We start from the raw sequence: 19455 nt of genomic DNA, 5'->3' as shown, positions 1-19455 counted from the left end.
TAGTACTAAGGATGTTCTTATCCCAGGCAGATACTAACCTAAGCCGTATTTGGCACAACTTTTTTGAACTTTTATTTAAGATACTCAAAATTTTCTTATCCCAGGCAGATAACCTTAGCCGAATTTGGCACATTTTTTTTGAATTTATTCTAAATACTAAGGACTTTCTTATCCCAGGCAGATAACCTTAGCCGTATTTGGCACACTTTTAGAACTTTTATTATAAATACTAGTACTAAGGATTTTCTTATCCCAGGCAGATACTAACCTAAGCCGTATTTGGCATAACTTTTTGGAACTTTATTCTAAATACTAAGGATTTTCTTCTCCCAGGCAGATAACCTTGGCCGTATTTGGCACAACTTTTGGGAACTTATGTCCTAAATGCTCTTCAACTTTGTACTTGTTTTGGCTCTCGAACTTTTTTAATCCGAGCGTCACCGATGAGTCTTATGTGGACTAAACGCGCGTCTGGCGTATTAAATTATAAGCCTTTTTTCTTTTTGATAGCTATTATGTGTGTGTTACTCTGTCCTTTATGTTCTCTCATTTATTTGTATTGTTATCCTGTCATGTAATGTTGTCATTTTAATGTAATATTTAACATTGCCATGAAAGTGAGAGGTTTGGCTAGCCACAAAACCAGGTTCAACCCACCATTTTTTCTTTAAATGTACTGTACGAAGTCAGGAAAATGGCAATTGTTATATTATAGTTCGTTTCTGTGTGTGTTGCATGTTAGTGTTGTGTTTTTGTTGTGTCATGGTTCTCCTTTTATATTTGATGTGTTACCCTCAGTTTTAGTTTGTAACCCTGATTTTGTTTTCTTCTCAATCGGTTTATGAATTTCGAACTGCCGTATACTACTGTTACCTTTATTTGTATAATGAATGCACAATACTGTTTTTAAACAATGTTTTATCTTTATAATACTTAGGACATTAGTTTAAAGAAAAAACCTACAGAACTACCAAGGAATAATAAATGGAAGAAAAAAGAAAACGAAGGTATACACATAAAATTATCTACATACTAGTATTTCTTAAAAGATTTTCTCATTCTTTGACACATGATGTATTTAAGACATATTAAAGTACCTGTCTTTGTAAAAATCATGCAGAGGGTGATTCATGACATGTCACAGAAGTAGTTATTTTGTGTCCTATATCATAAGAGCTTTAGTAGATGAGTAGAATTCTGTCTTTGTTTTCTCTGTACAATGTGCGTTAGAATGGTAAACGTCAAAACAATATTTTGACTGAATATAGGTGAAAAAAGCCGCTGTTGAAAATTGAAAATAAGGGAATTTTAAGTCCCATAGAAATAAAGTTAATCAATAAAAACAATAAGGGGGTTTGCATTGTTAACAAACAAAACTCAAAGTCATTCAAAAACGTTAAAAATTTGAATTTGCTAAATAGCAACCTTTTAAAAATGTGTTAAAATTCGAAAATGAAATATTTCTAAAATTACTAAATTTTAAATCTGTTTATTTCCAAAGACCGACAATACCATGACATGCCATTGAGAAATTTTGAAAGACAGTATTCTATATATATTCATTAAAAGTTGTGTGTTTTTTTTTTCTTTAAAAAAATAATTTTAGTAAAAAATTGTCCATTTTTACAAAAACCTAGCGTTTGCGTAACAAATGAATAATCAAACATTTTGAACTTAAAAAGCTAAAATATTCCATCTATTTGTGTATTTCTGACACACATTTATTAATTATCAATGACAATATATGATTGATAGAGATATGTTGGTACATACTGAATCATTTCTCTCTGGATATGGTGCACCCCACTTTTTTGGAAAAAAAATCAAAACGGTGCTATTTATTTGTGAACATTTTGAGCATTTAAGCCTGAAATTTCTTCAAACGGTGAGGGTAATAGTATGTACCCCCTTCCCCTATTTTAAGATACTAAAATTCTAAGAAAAAGGCTAAAAAACGTTACACACGGATGGACACACGGACGGACAGAGAGACACATAAACGGACGGACGACCTGTATTTCCCTACAACGTATTACGTTGGGGGGCAAAAATAAATGATATTTACATGTTATATCAACTATTCTAAAGTGAAATGCCTTTTCATGTAACTATTATTTACCATACAAATTCTTGTACAGTTTAAGGTAGATCGTTTATACATGTTTTCTAAGATGGAATTAGTATGCTCCCACGTCTCAAGGGTCATTAAATTTTTCTAGAGTTTTACCCCTTTACAAATGGACAAATTACTGAATTTTTTGTTCCCGTTCTCCAACTTAAATAACCCTCAAGCAAACGTTTTGAAACTTATACACAATGGTTATTACCCTAAAATACAGATCAAGTTTATATCTGGTGTCCGTTGTAGTGTTCTTGAGATATAACCCTTTACAAATGGAAAAATTGCCAAATTTTTCGTTTCCGTTCTCTCTCTTTCGTGTGTCTGACATGGTTGATCTAACCCTGACCTCATTTTCTTAGAAAAGTAAAATAATATGAAGTTTATATGATACTCGTATTGAAATCTATATATAACACAGTTTTTACAGTAATTCCATGATAAACAAAACCAACCAGACATTTCATTCAGGGTGTGCATTCTTGTTTAGCTGATCTTATATGTTAAAGTTTTTAAAGCATCAATAATCATTTTCAAACCAACAATGAGTTACATTAAACTTTTACTGTAACTTCTTTATAGCCATTTTGGAAGTGAAATCATTCTGAGCTTATTTTTTTTAATTTGTTCATTATGATTTGTTTTACTTATATATACATGTTATGCTCATTGTTAAAGGCTTATATAGTAACGGTGACCTGTAGTTGTTAATTTCTATGTCATTTGGTCTCTGGGGGAGAGTTGTCTCATTGGCAATTATGACATACTTTTATTTTTATGCCCTGCCTACGATAGTAGAGGGGCATTATGTTTTCTGGTCTGCGTCCGTTCGTTCGTCTGTGCGTCCGTTCGTCCCGTTTTAGGTTAAAGTTTTTGGTCAAGGTAGTTTTTGATGAAGTTGAAGTCCAATCAACTTGAAACTTAGTACACATTTCCCCATGATATGATCTTTCTAATTTTAATGCCAAATTTAAATTTTGTCCCCAATTTCACGGGTCCACTGAACAAAGAAAAAGATAGTGCGAAGCTCAGGTTAAAGTTTTTGGTCAAGGTAGTTTTTTGATAAAGTTGAAGTCCAACCAACTTGAAACTTAGTATACACGTGTTCCCTATGATATGATCTTTCTAATTTTAATGCCAAATTAAAGTATTGACCCCAATTTTACTGTCCACTGAACATATTAAACGAAAGTGCGAGTGGGGCATTCGTGTACTAAGGACACATTCTTGTTATATAAAAACTTACATGTCTTTTGAAGTTCAACATTATTCTTTTTCACTTACAGCATCAGTCTCAGGCACCACAATTGGTTATGCGTAACTAATACCATTATTTTTTTTCAAACTTCTGTGAAATCTTACATATAAGATTAATGGGAGGGGTTTCATATACTGCCCTCAACTATAGAAGTAATGTTATGCTTAAAATCTTTAAATGCTTAGTTCACAAGAAAGCACAATAAGATATCACATATTTTCAACAAAATTTTTTTTTTGAAAAAATATATTTTTTCGGAATTTTTCAAATAAAAAGGGGGTGCACCAAACCCAGCGTGATTAGTTTTGGTTTTGTACAAGTATAACTTCATTAATCATATATTCACGTTTAGATATAACAAATGTGTGTCAGAATTGCACATATAAGTGGAAAAGTTTGGCTTATAAAGTTCAAGATCATCTGTATGGCAATCTAATCTTTTGTGAAAAATAGACTAAAATTATATTTTTAAAGAAAAAAAACCAAACACACTTTCTTTTTATTTCATGAATATATAGAATGTTGTCTTTCAAAATTTGTCAATGACATCACATGTTATTGTTTGTCTTGGGAGATAAACAGATTTAAAATTAATGAATTTAATAAAAAAAAAAAATCATTTTGCATTTTGAATTTTGAATTTTAACACATTTTAAAATGGTTGCTTTTGAAACAAACTATGAAGTAAATTAAACATTTTAACGATTTCGAATAGTTTGGGATTTTGTATAAATACTTATTGTTTGCATTGATTAACTTTATTCTACTGAATCTGTGACATTCCTTATTTTTCAATTTTCAAAGGCTACTGTTGTACGTATTATTTAGACACAATTTTGTAAGGATGGTTTCCATGACAACCAAGGTTTAAAAGATACATAACATTCTCCATAAACAAAATATTTGAAGAGGGGTCATGAATCGCCCATCAACAGGAATTACTTTATTATATTAAAGCGCAAAGCTACACGACAACGCCGCTGCCGAGTTTATTTAATATTTTTCACATAAACATTCAAAAACACATATGTAAATAAACACAAAATTAATACATACTTCACACAACATAATACCAAAAAGAAAAACAACCCTCCAGACGTATTACCAATCTTATCTTATTAATACTAAACCAAAAAGGGGGAATTATTAAATCAGTTACAGTTTACCAAGTAATTAAGAAACCGATCGCTTTAGCGTTGTCGTGTTGAATGACCGAAACGAGGGTTTTGGGGGGAAACTAACCATACAATAGGTACGACACCTATACATCATGAAAAAGACGAGAGAAAATTATTTTAATCTAATTCTCAACTGTATAAAATTATAATATTTATAATTTCGTTTTAAAATGCATAAACTAGTAACGTTTAGCTATTTCCTTTTAATTCTCGAATGCCTTAAATACATATTGTTGGAAAAGGGTGAAACAAAGTATTGAATAGAATGATATTTGAACAATCTTGATGCAAATGTTGTTCTAAATATTTTTACGACATTCAAACTATATTTGAATTTTATTTTTAATTGAGATTTAATTGTTATCATTATTGATATATTCCCTGTAAAGTTTAGAATATGTTAAATGTGTGCTAAATGTATTTTTATTTTCACAGATATATATTTCAGAATAACACAGCCTCCACATACCATAATGAAATGTATAGAAACAAATTTGGAAGATCACCATCTCAAGTACGCTAAAAGATTTTATGCAAAATAAAAAGGGTATTTTGTTAAAATAATGTTTTAAAGACTTGATGAGAAACCATTAACTGGGAAAAGAACCCATAGCACTTTATATTCATAAACATGTATAATTTTATTCTGTTTGTTTGGTAGTTTAATGTATGTTGAATTTATAAAAAAGGGTAATATAATAGATCATGTGATATTTCATGTAAAATATGAAAAAAAAACTTAAATATATTTCAGCTTACAATTTCGTATACTATGACATTTTCCCTATAAACTTTCTGTTTCTATTATATTTTATACGAGAACCAGTCTACATTGTTAATACTGGAATCATGCAATATTTTGATAGTGATTAACTAACTGAATATCAATGTTAAACTGTTTGGAGAAATAAAAAATCCCTGAAGAAGAACACCCAATACATGTAGAAAAATGAAGAAGATACAGTTATGAAAAGTATCGATTTTTGGAGGCAAGTTATAGTGATCAGTATAGGAACATGTTGTGGTACACTATACACAATCAAAGAGGAAATCACTGCTGACTACAGCTTACAAATAAACAGACACTAGATAAGAAAATTTATCGCATAATAAACATTTATTTTTACTTTGAGCTGGTTTTTTTTTTTACCAATATGTTCGTTTTCAATTTCAATGAAGGGACTTCACATTGAACAAAATCTAATACATTATATCTTGCAAGTTTACCCACTGCTTCATCTATTAACCAAGTGGTCAATTTTAGCATTTGTTTGTTCAATCAATGCCAGTTGTTTAAAATAGTAAGGGGAGAATAATTGCATAAAATCAATAGGCATTATATAAATGAACTATTCACTGTTGATTGTTTATGTCCAATGGCAAATATTTCTTGCATATTTTAAGTGATCAAAAAAAGTTTCACAGACTCAATTATCAAATCAAATAACTTTATTGGTGTAAATTCCAATACAGGAATGATACCAGCTGACATTTACAAAATACAAATAAAAAAAAGACAAAAATAAACAAACAAAAAAATATACAGAGATATAAGAGACACATATTGTTTATCTAAATTGCGTGGAGGTGTTATTCATACTAAATTGTTAATTCATGCTAAACATGATTATGTTTGCTTTAAATAGATGTTCGAGTCATACATATTGCTTATTCAAGCTACACATACAGTACAAATTTCACTATCATTATTTTTTTCAAAATGGAACTAAATTTATCTTGTTCAGACATATTAACAAAAGATGGACCTTTATCACTAAAATTACAAAAAAAATATACTTCTATTAAATTCTAACGCTTTACGTTTAATGAGGAAATGAAATTCATCTTCAATTACATCCTTTCAAAATGGACAAATTCTTTGTTCTAAAAGCGTTCTAGTGTATCTACAAACTTCTATAAGTAATTTGTTATTTCTTATTCTAATTTTTACCATTTAGAAATAGCACTTTTGTTAAGGTCCAGTAGGAGAGTAAATGATGATAAAAAAAATTGCAAATTCTATGTTTTGAAAAGGAATCTAGAGAAAAAAAATTCTGGTCAAAGTAGCACAGTAAATAGTTCATCAATATTAACGACGAATATAGAAATAAATATGCATTAACTGATAAGGCATTATTCCTACTGTGTCATTCAATTATGTATTCTTTAAATTTTTATGTCATTTTTCTATCATGTTTTTTATTATTATTATTTTAACCCATTAATCTCTATTCATGATTTGCTATTAGTTCGTTAAATTTTAGCACAGCACTATTCTCTATTCTTCTGTTTGTGACCTTTTTCTCTCTCAATTGTTTCATTTTGGGACCATAAAGTTATCTTCTGTTTTGACTTTTTATAAGGAAGAAAATGTGAAATTAACTCATTATTTCAAAATCTTCGAGATCGTATATATTTAACACCTACAACGTGTCTTTTAGATATTAATACCACAATGCAATTATTTGTTGACATTAAACCGGCAACTTTTTTACCCCAAGATGGTACTCAGAATAAAATCTAGAGTCACTCCTGATTGGATGATAAGGGTTGAAACTATTGTTTATTTCACTTATACTTTTAATAGTTAAAATTAATAATAAGAATAATAGGAATAATTATTTTAAAGGTAACAAAGCAAGAGAGGCCAAACGTATAACCCAAGGCAACACGAAAATAGCAACAAGCGATGTCATTTCTGAATTTTATAACTATTATTTAAACATAAGTCAGCTATACAGGCTCGTTGGTCTAGGGGTATGATTCTCGCTTAGGGTGCGAGAGGTCCCGGGTTCGAATCCCGGACGAGCCCAATTTTTGCCTCATATTGTCAATGCGTGGCGAATCTCAAAACTGTTTTCAATACCAGTCGATGGGATATTCAAAGAAAATACACCGCTAATTCGAACGTCAATTAGAATGCATTTAACAGTATTCAGTAGGAGAAAAAAATACATGCACAAATACAACAGTTATCGTTTGAATTTTTGTTGGTTTTTCTTTGGTTGATCTCGACCAATGTAAGGTGAATTTCTAGTCAACTTAGAATTTCGAATATGTATCTTGGCAGGTAAACTCCTTTGCCACGTATGGAGAATAATTTTATTCTATAGTTAAATACGGAAAATGTAACTCTAACTATCAAGCGGCTCGTTGGTCTAGGGGTATGATTCTCGCTTTGGGTGCGAGAGGTCCCGGGTTCGAATCCCGGACGAGCCCGTTAATTTTTGGAACGGTTTATAGGCGTTTGAATTCACTGAAATTGTACTTTTGTATCTGCCATTGACATTCAAAGCAGTCTGGCTCAGAAATTGCTCGGTATGTTGTCCCGTCACTGATCAGGAAAAGTGGTCAAACGGAGAGAAAGAGGAGTTGATATTCTGCTACATACATTTATTCATGTATTCCGATGATTTTGATTTTTTTCGAAGAATGTTTTATTTTGGTTTGTGCAGGCTGCAAAAAAACTTACCTTGATAATCACCATCAATTTGTGCAATGAAGGAAATGTCGATATCGGATTTAGCTAGCGTATAAGTAGGATACACATATAGACGACAGAGCTAGGAATGTCTGCTTTTCAATTGATTGTGTAGAAGAAAGGTGAACCCCATCCCATGCCCAGAGAATTTCCGTGACGGTGGAAATTAATACGAACATGCACCTGTTTCATGCGGAAACGGGTGTTATTCATCTTGATTGCACCATTTTTTAATCGGACGTTGCTTGAAATATGGAAAACTTCGCACTAACTTCAACTGTTTCCGTAGTGTAGTGGTAATCACGTCCGCTTCACACGCGGAAGGTCCTGGGTTCGAGCCCCAGCGGAAACATATTAATTTTTGGGTAATCCGGATCATCGTGAACTGTGCTTATTATAGTGCCTAGAGATATTACTCATTCGGTGTTCTTTTGCAGCCGACGCATGTCGTTCATGTTAAATTGAACATATCACTTCTTATTAAAATGTTTGAAATCGTCTACACTAAGAACCTAAGACAAAGTTCTTTAAAGCAGGTGACTTTTAATAACTTACCGTCCTGATTTCAAAGGTAACAAAGCAAGAGAGGCCAAACGTATAACCCAAGGCAACACGAAAATAGCAACAAGCGATGTCATTTCTGAATTTTATAACTATTATTTAAACATAAGTCAGCTATACAGGCTCGTTGGTCTAGGGGTATGATTCTCGCTTAGGGTGCGAGAGGTCCCGGGTTCGAATCCCGGACGAGCCCAATTTTTGCCTCATATTGTCAATGCGTGGCGAATCTCAAAACTGTTTTCAATACCAGTCGATGGGATATTCAAAGAAAATACACCGCTAATTCGAACGTCAATTAGAATGCATTTAACAGTATTCAGTAGGAGAAAAAAATACATGCACAAATACAACAGTTATCGTTTGAATTTTTGTTGGTTTTTCTTTGGTTGATCTCGACCAATGTAAGGTGAATTTCTAGTCAACTTAGAATTTCGAATATGTATCTTGGCAGGTAAACTCCTTTGCCACGTATGGAGAATAATTTTATTCTATAGTTAAATACGGAAAATGTAACTCTAACTATCAAGCGGCTCGTTGGTCTAGGGGTATGATTCTCGCTTTGGGTGCGAGAGGTCCCGGGTTCGAATCCCGGACGAGCCCGTTAATTTTTGGAACGGTTTATAGGCGTTTGAATTCACTGAAATTGTACTTTTGTATCTGCCATTGACATTCAAAGCAGTCTGGCTCAGAAATTGCTCGGTATGTTGTCCCGTCACTGATCAGGAAAAGTGGTCAAACGGAGAGAAAGAGGAGTTGATATTCTGCTACATACATTTATTCATGTATTCCGATGATTTTGATTTTTTTCGAAGAATGTTTTATTTTGGTTTGTGCAGGCTGCAAAAAAACTTACCTTGATAATCACCATCAATTTGTGCAATGAAGGAAATGTCGATATCGGATTTAGCTAGCGTATAAGTAGGATACACATATAGACGACAGAGCTAGGAATGTCTGCTTTTCAATTGATTGTGTAGAAGAAAGGTGAACCCCATCCCATGCCCAGAGAATTTCCGTGACGGTGGAAATTAATACGAACATGCACCTGTTTCATGCGGAAACGGGTGTTATTCATCTTGATTGCACCATTTTTTAATCGGACGTTGCTTGAAATATGGAAAACTTCGCACTAACTTCAACTGTTTCCGTAGTGTAGTGGTAATCACGTCCGCTTCACACGCGGAAGGTCCTGGGTTCGAGCCCCAGCGGAAACATATTAATTTTTGGGTAATCCGGATCATCGTGAACTGTGCTTATTATAGTGCCTAGAGATATTACTCATTCGGTGTTCTTTTGCAGCCGACGCATGTCGTTCATGTTAAATTGAACATATCACTTCTTATTAAAATGTTTGAAATCGTCTACACTAAGAACCTAAGACAAAGTTCTTTAAAGCAGGTGACTTTTAATAACTTACCGTCCTGATTTCAAAGGTAACAAAGCAAGAGAGGCCAAACGTATAACCCAAGGCAACACGAAAATAGCAACAAGCGATGTCATTTCTGAATTTTATAACTATTATTTAAACATAAGTCAGCTATACAGGCTCGTTGGTCTAGGGGTATGATTCTCGCTTAGGGTGCGAGAGGTCCCGGGTTCGAATCCCGGACGAGCCCAATTTTTGCCTCATATTGTCAATGCGTGGCGAATCTCAAAACTGTTTTCAATACCAGTCGATGGGATATTCAAAGAAAATACACCGCTAATTCGAACGTCAATTAGAATGCATTTAACAGTATTCAGTAGGAGAAAAAAATACATGCACAAATACAACAGTTATCGTTTGAATTTTTGTTGGTTTTTCTTTGGTTGATCTCGACCAATGTAAGGTGAATTTCTAGTCAACTTAGAATTTCGAATATGTATCTTGGCAGGTAAACTCCTTTGCCACGTATGGAGAATAATTTTATTCTATAGTTAAATACGGAAAATGTAACTCTAACTATCAAGCGGCTCGTTGGTCTAGGGGTATGATTCTCGCTTTGGGTGCGAGAGGTCCCGGGTTCGAATCCCGGACGAGCCCGTTAATTTTTGGAACGGTTTATAGGCGTTTGAATTCACTGAAATTGTACTTTTGTATCTGCCATTGACATTCAAAGCAGTCTGGCTCAGAAATTGCTCGGTATGTTGTCCCGTCACTGATCAGGAAAAGTGGTCAAACGGAGAGAAAGAGGAGTTGATATTCTGCTACATACATTTATTCATGTATTCCGATGATTTTGATTTTTTTCGAAGAATGTTTTATTTTGGTTTGTGCAGGCTGCAAAAAAACTTACCTTGATAATCACCATCAATTTGTGCAATGAAGGAAATGTCGATATCGGATTTAGCTAGCGTATAAGTAGGATACACATATAGACGACAGAGCTAGGAATGTCTGCTTTTCAATTGATTGTGTAGAAGAAAGGTGAACCCCATCCCATGCCCAGAGAATTTCCGTGACGGTGGAAATTAATACGAACATGCACCTGTTTCATGCGGAAACGGGTGTTATTCATCTTGATTGCACCATTTTTTAATCGGACGTTGCTTGAAATATGGAAAACTTCGCACTAACTTCAACTGTTTCCGTAGTGTAGTGGTAATCACGTCCGCTTCACACGCGGAAGGTCCTGGGTTCGAGCCCCAGCGGAAACATATTAATTTTTGGGTAATCCGGATCATCGTGAACTGTGCTTATTATAGTGCCTAGAGATATTACTCATTCGGTGTTCTTTTGCAGCCGACGCATGTCGTTCATGTTAAATTGAACATATCACTTCTTATTAAAATGTTTGAAATCGTCTACACTAAGAACCTAAGACAAAGTTCTTTAAAGCAGGTGACTTTTAATAACTTACCGTCCTGATTTCAAAGGTAACAAAGCAAGAGAGGCCAAACGTATAACCCAAGGCAACACGAAAATAGCAACAAGCGATGTCATTTCTGAATTTTATAACTATTATTTAAACATAAGTCAGCTATACAGGCTCGTTGGTCTAGGGGTATGATTCTCGCTTAGGGTGCGAGAGGTCCCGGGTTCGAATCCCGGACGAGCCCAATTTTTGCCTCATATTGTCAATGCGTGGCGAATCTCAAAACTGTTTTCAATACCAGTCGATGGGATATTCAAAGAAAATACACCGCTAATTCGAACGTCAATTAGAATGCATTTAACAGTATTCAGTAGGAGAAAAAAATACATGCACAAATACAACAGTTATCGTTTGAATTTTTGTTGGTTTTTCTTTGGTTGATCTCGACCAATGTAAGGTGAATTTCTAGTCAACTTAGAATTTCGAATATGTATCTTGGCAGGTAAACTCCTTTGCCACGTATGGAGAATAATTTTATTCTATAGTTAAATACGGAAAATGTAACTCTAACTATCAAGCGGCTCGTTGGTCTAGGGGTATGATTCTCGCTTTGGGTGCGAGAGGTCCCGGGTTCGAATCCCGGACGAGCCCGTTAATTTTTGGAACGGTTTATAGGCGTTTGAATTCACTGAAATTGTACTTTTGTATCTGCCATTGACATTCAAAGCAGTCTGGCTCAGAAATTGCTCGGTATGTTGTCCCGTCACTGATCAGGAAAAGTGGTCAAACGGAGAGAAAGAGGAGTTGATATTCTGCTACATACATTTATTCATGTATTCCGATGATTTTGATTTTTTTCGAAGAATGTTTTATTTTGGTTTGTGCAGGCTGCAAAAAAACTTACCTTGATAATCACCATCAATTTGTGCAATGAAGGAAATGTCGATATCGGATTTAGCTAGCGTATAAGTAGGATACACATATAGACGACAGAGCTAGGAATGTCTGCTTTTCAATTGATTGTGTAGAAGAAAGGTGAACCCCATCCCATGCCCAGAGAATTTCCGTGACGGTGGAAATTAATACGAACATGCACCTGTTTCATGCGGAAACGGGTGTTATTCATCTTGATTGCACCATTTTTTAATCGGACGTTGCTTGAAATATGGAAAACTTCGCACTAACTTCAACTGTTTCCGTAGTGTAGTGGTAATCACGTCCGCTTCACACGCGGAAGGTCCTGGGTTCGAGCCCCAGCGGAAACATATTAATTTTTGGGTAATCCGGATCATCGTGAACTGTGCTTATTATAGTGCCTAGAGATATTACTCATTCGGTGTTCTTTTGCAGCCGACGCATGTCGTTCATGTTAAATTGAACATATCACTTCTTATTAAAATGTTTGAAATCGTCTACACTAAGAACCTAAGACAAAGTTCTTTAAAGCAGGTGACTTTTAATAACTTACCGTCCTGATTTCAAAGGTAACAAAGCAAGAGAGGCCAAACGTATAACCCAAGGCAACACGAAAATAGCAACAAGCGATGTCATTTCTGAATTTTATAACTATTATTTAAACATAAGTCAGCTATACAGGCTCGTTGGTCTAGGGGTATGATTCTCGCTTAGGGTGCGAGAGGTCCCGGGTTCGAATCCCGGACGAGCCCAATTTTTGCCTCATATTGTCAATGCGTGGCGAATCTCAAAACTGTTTTCAATACCAGTCGATGGGATATTCAAAGAAAATACACCGCTAATTCGAACGTCAATTAGAATGCATTTAACAGTATTCAGTAGGAGAAAAAAATACATGCACAAATACAACAGTTATCGTTTGAATTTTTGTTGGTTTTTCTTTGGTTGATCTCGACCAATGTAAGGTGAATTTCTAGTCAACTTAGAATTTCGAATATGTATCTTGGCAGGTAAACTCCTTTGCCACGTATGGAGAATAATTTTATTCTATAGTTAAATACGGAAAATGTAACTCTAACTATCAAGCGGCTCGTTGGTCTAGGGGTATGATTCTCGCTTTGGGTGCGAGAGGTCCCGGGTTCGAATCCCGGACGAGCCCGTTAATTTTTGGAACGGTTTATAGGCGTTTGAATTCACTGAAATTGTACTTTTGTATCTGCCATTGACATTCAAAGCAGTCTGGCTCAGAAATTGCTCGGTATGTTGTCCCGTCACTGATCAGGAAAAGTGGTCAAACGGAGAGAAAGAGGAGTTGATATTCTGCTACATACATTTATTCATGTATTCCGATGATTTTGATTTTTTTCGAAGAATGTTTTATTTTGGTTTGTGCAGGCTGCAAAAAAACTTACCTTGATAATCACCATCAATTTGTGCAATGAAGGAAATGTCGATATCGGATTTAGCTAGCGTATAAGTAGGATACACATATAGACGACAGAGCTAGGAATGTCTGCTTTTCAATTGATTGTGTAGAAGAAAGGTGAACCCCATCCCATGCCCAGAGAATTTCCGTGACGGTGGAAATTAATACGAACATGCACCTGTTTCATGCGGAAACGGGTGTTATTCATCTTGATTGCACCATTTTTTAATCGGACGTTGCTTGAAATATGGAAAACTTCGCACTAACTTCAACTGTTTCCGTAGTGTAGTGGTAATCACGTCCGCTTCACACGCGGAAGGTCCTGGGTTCGAGCCCCAGCGGAAACATATTAATTTTTGGGTAATCCGGATCATCGTGAACTGTGCTTATTATAGTGCCTAGAGATATTACTCATTCGGTGTTCTTTTGCAGCCGACGCATGTCGTTCATGTTAAATTGAACATATCACTTCTTATTAAAATGTTTGAAATCGTCTACACTAAGAACCTAAGACAAAGTTCTTTAAAGCAGGTGACTTTTAATAACTTACCGTCCTGATTTCAAAGGTAACAAAGCAAGAGAGGCCAAACGTATAACCCAAGGCAACACGAAAATAGCAACAAGCGATGTCATTTCTGAATTTTATAACTATTATTTAAACATAAGTCAGCTATACAGGCTCGTTGGTCTAGGGGTATGATTCTCGCTTAGGGTGCGAGAGGTCCCGGGTTCGAATCCCGGACGAGCCCAATTTTTGCCTCATATTGTCAATGCGTGGCGAATCTCAAAACTGTTTTCAATACCAGTCGATGGGATATTCAAAGAAAATACACCGCTAATTCGAACGTCAATTAGAATGCATTTAACAGTATTCAGTAGGAGAAAAAAATACATGCACAAATACAACAGTTATCGTTTGAATTTTTGTTGGTTTTTCTTTGGTTGATCTCGACCAATGTAAGGTGAATTTCTAGTCAACTTAGAATTTCGAATATGTATCTTGGCAGGTAAACTCCTTTGCCACGTATGGAGAATAATTTTATTCTATAGTTAAATACGGAAAATGTAACTCTAACTATCAAGCGGCTCGTTGGTCTAGGGGTATGATTCTCGCTTTGGGTGCGAGAGGTCCCGGGTTCGAATCCCGGACGAGCCCGTTAATTTTTGGAACGGTTTATAGGCGTTTGAATTCACTGAAATTGTACTTTTGTATCTGCCATTGACATTCAAAGCAGTCTGGCTCAGAAATTGCTCGGTATGTTGTCCCGTCACTGATCAGGAAAAGTGGTCAAACGGAGAGAAAGAGGAGTTGATATTCTGCTACATACATTTATTCATGTATTCCGATGATTTTGATTTTTTTCGAAGAATGTTTTATTTTGGTTTGTGCAGGCTGCAAAAAAACTTACCTTGATAATCACCATCAATTTGTGCAATGAAGGAAATGTCGATATCGGATTTAGCTAGCGTATAAGTAGGATACACATATAGACGACAGAGCTAGGAATGTCTGCTTTTCAATTGATTGTGTAGAAGAAAGGTGAACCCCATCCCATGCCCAGAGAATTTCCGTGACGGTGGAAATTAATACGAACATGCACCTGTTTCATGCGGAAACGGGTGTTATTCATCTTGATTGCACCATTTTTTAATCGGACGTTGCTTGAAATATGGAAAACTTCGCACTAACTTCAACTGTTTCCGTAGTGTAGTGGTAATCACGTCCGCTTCACACGCGGAAGGTCCTGGGTTCGAGCCCCAGCGGAAACATATTAATTTTTGGGTAATCCGGATCATCGTGAACTGTGCTTATTATAGTGCCTAGAGATATTACTCATTCGGTGTTCTTTTGCAGCCGACGCATGTCGTTCATGTTAAATTGAACATATCACTTCTTATTAAAATGTTTGAAATCGTCTACACTAAGAACCTAAGACAAAGTTCTTTAAAGCAGGTGACTTTTAATAACTTACCGTCCTGATTTCAAAGGTAACAAAGCAAGAGAGGCCAAACGTATAACCCAAGGCAACACGAAAATAGCAACAAGCGATGTCATTTCTGAATTTTATAACTATTATTTAAACATAAGTCAGCTATACAGGCTCGTTGGTCTAGGGGTATGATTCTCGCTTAGGGTGCGAGAGGTCCCGGGTTCGAATCCCGGACGAGCCCAATTTTTGCCTCATATTGTCAATGCGTGGCGAATCTCAAAACTGTTTTCAATACCAGTCGATGGGATATTCAAAGAAAATACACCGCTAATTCGAACGTCAATTAGAATGCATTTAACAGTATTCAGTAGGAGAAAAAAATACATGCACAAATACAACAGTTATCGTTTGAATTTTTGTTGGTTTTTCTTTGGTTGATCTCGACCAATGTAAGGTGAATTTCTAGTCAACTTAGAATTTCGAATATGTATCTTGGCAGGTAAACTCCTTTGCCACGTATGGAGAATAATTTTATTCTATAGTTAAATACGGAAAATGTAACTCTAACTATCAAGCGGCTCGTTGGTCTAGGGGTATGATTCTCGCTTTGGGTGCGAGAGGTCCCGGGTTCGAATCCCGGACGAGCCCGTTAATTTTTGGAACGGTTTATAGGCGTTTGAATTCACTGAAATTGTACTTTTGTATCTGCCATTGACATTCAAAGCAGTCTGGCTCAGAAATTGCTCGGTATGTTGTCCCGTCACTGATCAGGAAAAGTGGTCAAACGGAGAGAAAGAGGAGTTGATATTCTGCTACATACATTTATTCATGTATTCCGATGATTTTGATTTTTTTCGAAGAATGTTTTATTTTGGTTTGTGCAGGCTGCAAAAAAACTTACCTTGATAATCACCATCAATTTGTGCAATGAAGGAAATGTCGATATCGGATTTAGCTAGCGTATAAGTAGGATACACATATAGACGACAGAGCTAGGAATGTCTGCTTTTCAATTGATTGTGTAGAAGAAAGGTGAACCCCATCCCATGCCCAGAGAATTTCCGTGACGGTGGAAATTAATACGAACATGCACCTGTTTCATGCGGAAACGGGTGTTATTCATCTTGATTGCACCATTTTTTAATCGGACGTTGCTTGAAATATGGAAAACTTCGCACTAACTTCAACTGTTTCCGTAGTGTAGTGGTAATCACGTCCGCTTCACACGCGGAAGGTCCTGGGTTCGAGCCCCAGCGGAAACATATTAATTTTTGGGTAATCCGGATCATCGTGAACTGTGCTTATTATAGTGCCTAGAGATATTACTCATTCGGTGTTCTTTTGCAGCCGACGCATGTCGTTCATGTTAAATTGAACATATCACTTCTTATTAAAATGTTTGAAATCGTCTACACTAAGAACCTAAGACAAAGTTCTTTAAAGCAGGTGACTTTTAATAACTTACCGTCCTGATTTCAAAGGTAACAAAGCAAGAGAGGCCAAACGTATAACCCAAGGCAACACGAAAATAGCAACAAGCGATGTCATTTCTGAATTTTATAACTATTATTTAAACATAAGTCAGCTATACAGGCTCGTTGGTCTAGGGGTATGATTCTCGCTTAGGGTGCGAGAGGTCCCGGGTTCGAATCCCGGACGAGCCCAATTTTTGCCTCATATTGTCAATGCGTGGCGAATCTCAAAACTGTTTTCAATACCAGTCGATGGGATATTCAAAGAAAATACACCGCTAATTCGAACGTCAATTAGAATGCATTTAACAGTATTCAGTAGGAGAAAAAAATACATGCACAAATACAACAGTTATCGTTTGAATTTTTGTTGGTTTTTCTTTGGTTGATCTCGACCAATGTAAGGTGAATTTCTAGTCAACTTAGAATTTCGAATATGTATCTTGGCAGGTAAACTCCTTTGCCACGTATGGAGAATAATTTTATTCTATAGTTAAATACGGAAAATGTAACTCTAACTATCAAGCGGCTCGTTGGTCTAGGGGTATGATTCTCGCTTTGGGTGCGAGAGGTCCCGGGTTCGAATCCCGGACGAGCCCGTTAATTTTTGGAACGGTTTATAGGCGTTTGAATTCACTGAAATTGTACTTTTGTATCTGCCATTGACATTCAAAGCAGTCTGGCTCAGAAATTGCTCGGTATGTTGTCCCGTCACTGATCAGGAAAAGTGGTCAAACGGAGAGAAAGAGGAGTTGATATTCTGCTACATACATTTATTCATGTATTCCGATGATTTTGATTTTTTTCGAAGAATGTTTTATTTTGGTTTGTGCAGGCTGCAAAAAAACTTACCTTGATAATCACCATCAATTTGTGCAATGAAGGAAATGTCGATATCGGATTTAGCTAGCGTATAAGTAGGATACACATATAGACGACAGAGCTAGGAATGTCTGCTTTTCAATTGATTGTGTAGAAGAAAGGTGAACCCCATCCCATGCCCAGAGAATTTCCGTGACGGTGGAAATTAATACGAACATGCACCTGTTTCATGCGGAAACGGGTGTTATTCATCTTGATTGCACCATTTTTTAATCGGACGTTGCTTGAAATATGGAAAACTTCGCACTAACTTCAACTGTTTCCGTAGTGTAGTGGTAATCACGTCCGCTTCACACGCGGAAGGTCCTGGGTTCGAGCCCCAGCGGAAACATATTAATTTTTGGGTAATCCGGATCATCGTGAACTGTGCTTATTATAGTGCCTAGAGATATTACTCATTCGGTGTTCTTTTGCAGCCGACGCATGTCGTTCATGTTAAATTGAACATATCACTTCTTATTAAAATGTTTGAAATCGTCTACACTAAGAACCTAAGACAAAGTTCTTTAAAGCAGGTGACTTTTAATAACTTACCGTCCTGATTTCAAAGGTAACAAAGCAAGAGAGGCCAAACGTATAACCCAAGGCAACACGAAAATAGCAACAAGCGATGTCATTTCTGAATTTTATAACTATTATTTAAACATAAGTCAGCTATACAGGCTCGTTGGTCTAGGGGTATGATTCTCGCTTAGGGTGCGAGAGGTCCCGGGTTCGAATCCCGGACGAGCCCAATTTTTGCCTCATATTGTCAATGCGTGGCGAATCTCAAAACTGTTTTCAATACCAGTCGATGGGATATTCAAAGAAAATACACCGCTAATTCGAACGTCAATTAGAATGCATTTAACAGTATTCAGTAGGAGAAAAAAATACATGCACAAATACAACAGTTATCGTTTGAATTTTTGTTGGTTTTTCTTTGGTTGATCTCGACCAATGTAAGGTGAATTTCTAGTCAACTTAGAATTTCGAATATGTATCTTGGCAGGTAAACTCCTTTGCCACGTATGGAGAATAATTTTATTCTATAGTTAAATACGGAAAATGTAACTCTAACTATCAAGCGGCTCGTTGGTCTAGGGGTATGATTCTCGCTTTGGGTGCGAGAGGTCCCGGGTTCGAATCCCGGACGAGCCCGTTAATTTTTGGAACGGTTTATAGGCGTTTGAATTCACTGAAATTGTACTTTTGTATCTGCCATTGACATTCAAAGCAGTCTGGCTCAGAAATTGCTCGGTATGTTGTCCCGTCACTGATCAGGAAAAGTGGTCAAACGGAGAGAAAGAGGAGTTGATATTCTGCTACATACATTTATTCATGTATTCCGATGATTTTGATTTTTTTCGAAGAATGTTTTATTTTGGTTTGTGCAGGCTGCAAAAAAAACTTACCTTGATAATCACCATCAATTTGTGCAATGAAGGAAATGTCGAT

General features: G+C 35.9%; 1 long non-coding RNA gene and 26 other non-coding genes across 27 annotated transcripts; all 27 read left to right on the top strand.

Annotated features, from left to right (window-relative positions):
* The first annotated feature begins 922 nt into the window (after nt 1-922).
* Nucleotides 923-5484, top strand: LOC139521698 (uncharacterized). The gene is made up of 2 exons (XR_011664054.1): nt 923-1007; nt 4991-5484. It is a non-coding gene; the product is annotated as an uncharacterized lncRNA (long non-coding RNA).
* Nucleotides 5485-7295: 1811 nt separating this feature from the next.
* On the top strand, nt 7296-7367 carry Trnap-agg (transfer RNA proline (anticodon AGG)). Its single transcript has one exon. It is a non-coding gene; the product is annotated as a tRNA-Pro (tRNA).
* Nucleotides 7368-7702: 335 nt separating this feature from the next.
* Trnap-ugg (transfer RNA proline (anticodon UGG)) lies at nt 7703-7774 on the top strand. Its single transcript has one exon. It is a non-coding gene; the product is annotated as a tRNA-Pro (tRNA).
* Nucleotides 7775-8315: 541 nt separating this feature from the next.
* Nucleotides 8316-8388, top strand: Trnav-cac (transfer RNA valine (anticodon CAC)). Its single transcript has one exon. It is a non-coding gene; the product is annotated as a tRNA-Val (tRNA).
* Nucleotides 8389-8718: 330 nt separating this feature from the next.
* On the top strand, nt 8719-8790 carry Trnap-agg (transfer RNA proline (anticodon AGG)). The gene has a single exon. It is a non-coding gene; the product is annotated as a tRNA-Pro (tRNA).
* A 335-nt stretch (nt 8791-9125) lies between these two features.
* Trnap-ugg (transfer RNA proline (anticodon UGG)) lies at nt 9126-9197 on the top strand. The gene has a single exon. It is a non-coding gene; the product is annotated as a tRNA-Pro (tRNA).
* Nucleotides 9198-9738: 541 nt separating this feature from the next.
* On the top strand, nt 9739-9811 carry Trnav-cac (transfer RNA valine (anticodon CAC)). The gene has a single exon. It is a non-coding gene; the product is annotated as a tRNA-Val (tRNA).
* Nucleotides 9812-10141: 330 nt separating this feature from the next.
* Trnap-agg (transfer RNA proline (anticodon AGG)) lies at nt 10142-10213 on the top strand. Its single transcript has one exon. It is a non-coding gene; the product is annotated as a tRNA-Pro (tRNA).
* Nucleotides 10214-10548: 335 nt separating this feature from the next.
* Trnap-ugg (transfer RNA proline (anticodon UGG)) lies at nt 10549-10620 on the top strand. The gene has a single exon. It is a non-coding gene; the product is annotated as a tRNA-Pro (tRNA).
* A 541-nt stretch (nt 10621-11161) lies between these two features.
* Nucleotides 11162-11234, top strand: Trnav-cac (transfer RNA valine (anticodon CAC)). Its single transcript has one exon. It is a non-coding gene; the product is annotated as a tRNA-Val (tRNA).
* A 330-nt stretch (nt 11235-11564) lies between these two features.
* Trnap-agg (transfer RNA proline (anticodon AGG)) lies at nt 11565-11636 on the top strand. The gene has a single exon. It is a non-coding gene; the product is annotated as a tRNA-Pro (tRNA).
* A 335-nt stretch (nt 11637-11971) lies between these two features.
* On the top strand, nt 11972-12043 carry Trnap-ugg (transfer RNA proline (anticodon UGG)). Its single transcript has one exon. It is a non-coding gene; the product is annotated as a tRNA-Pro (tRNA).
* Nucleotides 12044-12584: 541 nt separating this feature from the next.
* On the top strand, nt 12585-12657 carry Trnav-cac (transfer RNA valine (anticodon CAC)). Its single transcript has one exon. It is a non-coding gene; the product is annotated as a tRNA-Val (tRNA).
* A 330-nt stretch (nt 12658-12987) lies between these two features.
* Trnap-agg (transfer RNA proline (anticodon AGG)) lies at nt 12988-13059 on the top strand. Its single transcript has one exon. It is a non-coding gene; the product is annotated as a tRNA-Pro (tRNA).
* A 335-nt stretch (nt 13060-13394) lies between these two features.
* Nucleotides 13395-13466, top strand: Trnap-ugg (transfer RNA proline (anticodon UGG)). The gene has a single exon. It is a non-coding gene; the product is annotated as a tRNA-Pro (tRNA).
* A 541-nt stretch (nt 13467-14007) lies between these two features.
* Trnav-cac (transfer RNA valine (anticodon CAC)) lies at nt 14008-14080 on the top strand. Its single transcript has one exon. It is a non-coding gene; the product is annotated as a tRNA-Val (tRNA).
* A 330-nt stretch (nt 14081-14410) lies between these two features.
* Trnap-agg (transfer RNA proline (anticodon AGG)) lies at nt 14411-14482 on the top strand. Its single transcript has one exon. It is a non-coding gene; the product is annotated as a tRNA-Pro (tRNA).
* A 335-nt stretch (nt 14483-14817) lies between these two features.
* Trnap-ugg (transfer RNA proline (anticodon UGG)) lies at nt 14818-14889 on the top strand. The gene has a single exon. It is a non-coding gene; the product is annotated as a tRNA-Pro (tRNA).
* Nucleotides 14890-15430: 541 nt separating this feature from the next.
* On the top strand, nt 15431-15503 carry Trnav-cac (transfer RNA valine (anticodon CAC)). Its single transcript has one exon. It is a non-coding gene; the product is annotated as a tRNA-Val (tRNA).
* A 330-nt stretch (nt 15504-15833) lies between these two features.
* Trnap-agg (transfer RNA proline (anticodon AGG)) lies at nt 15834-15905 on the top strand. Its single transcript has one exon. It is a non-coding gene; the product is annotated as a tRNA-Pro (tRNA).
* Nucleotides 15906-16240: 335 nt separating this feature from the next.
* Trnap-ugg (transfer RNA proline (anticodon UGG)) lies at nt 16241-16312 on the top strand. The gene has a single exon. It is a non-coding gene; the product is annotated as a tRNA-Pro (tRNA).
* Nucleotides 16313-16853: 541 nt separating this feature from the next.
* Trnav-cac (transfer RNA valine (anticodon CAC)) lies at nt 16854-16926 on the top strand. Its single transcript has one exon. It is a non-coding gene; the product is annotated as a tRNA-Val (tRNA).
* A 330-nt stretch (nt 16927-17256) lies between these two features.
* Trnap-agg (transfer RNA proline (anticodon AGG)) lies at nt 17257-17328 on the top strand. Its single transcript has one exon. It is a non-coding gene; the product is annotated as a tRNA-Pro (tRNA).
* A 335-nt stretch (nt 17329-17663) lies between these two features.
* Trnap-ugg (transfer RNA proline (anticodon UGG)) lies at nt 17664-17735 on the top strand. Its single transcript has one exon. It is a non-coding gene; the product is annotated as a tRNA-Pro (tRNA).
* A 541-nt stretch (nt 17736-18276) lies between these two features.
* Nucleotides 18277-18349, top strand: Trnav-cac (transfer RNA valine (anticodon CAC)). Its single transcript has one exon. It is a non-coding gene; the product is annotated as a tRNA-Val (tRNA).
* A 330-nt stretch (nt 18350-18679) lies between these two features.
* On the top strand, nt 18680-18751 carry Trnap-agg (transfer RNA proline (anticodon AGG)). The gene has a single exon. It is a non-coding gene; the product is annotated as a tRNA-Pro (tRNA).
* Nucleotides 18752-19086: 335 nt separating this feature from the next.
* Trnap-ugg (transfer RNA proline (anticodon UGG)) lies at nt 19087-19158 on the top strand. The gene has a single exon. It is a non-coding gene; the product is annotated as a tRNA-Pro (tRNA).
* The last annotated feature ends 297 nt before the right edge of the window (nt 19159-19455 follow it).

Source organism: Mytilus edulis, chromosome 1 (genome assembly GCF_963676685.1).
Source record: "Mytilus edulis chromosome 1, xbMytEdul2.2, whole genome shotgun sequence".
Classification (NCBI taxonomy): Eukaryota; Metazoa; Mollusca; class Bivalvia; order Mytilida; family Mytilidae; genus Mytilus; species Mytilus edulis.
This window is presented reverse-complemented; position numbering and strand designations above follow the sequence as displayed.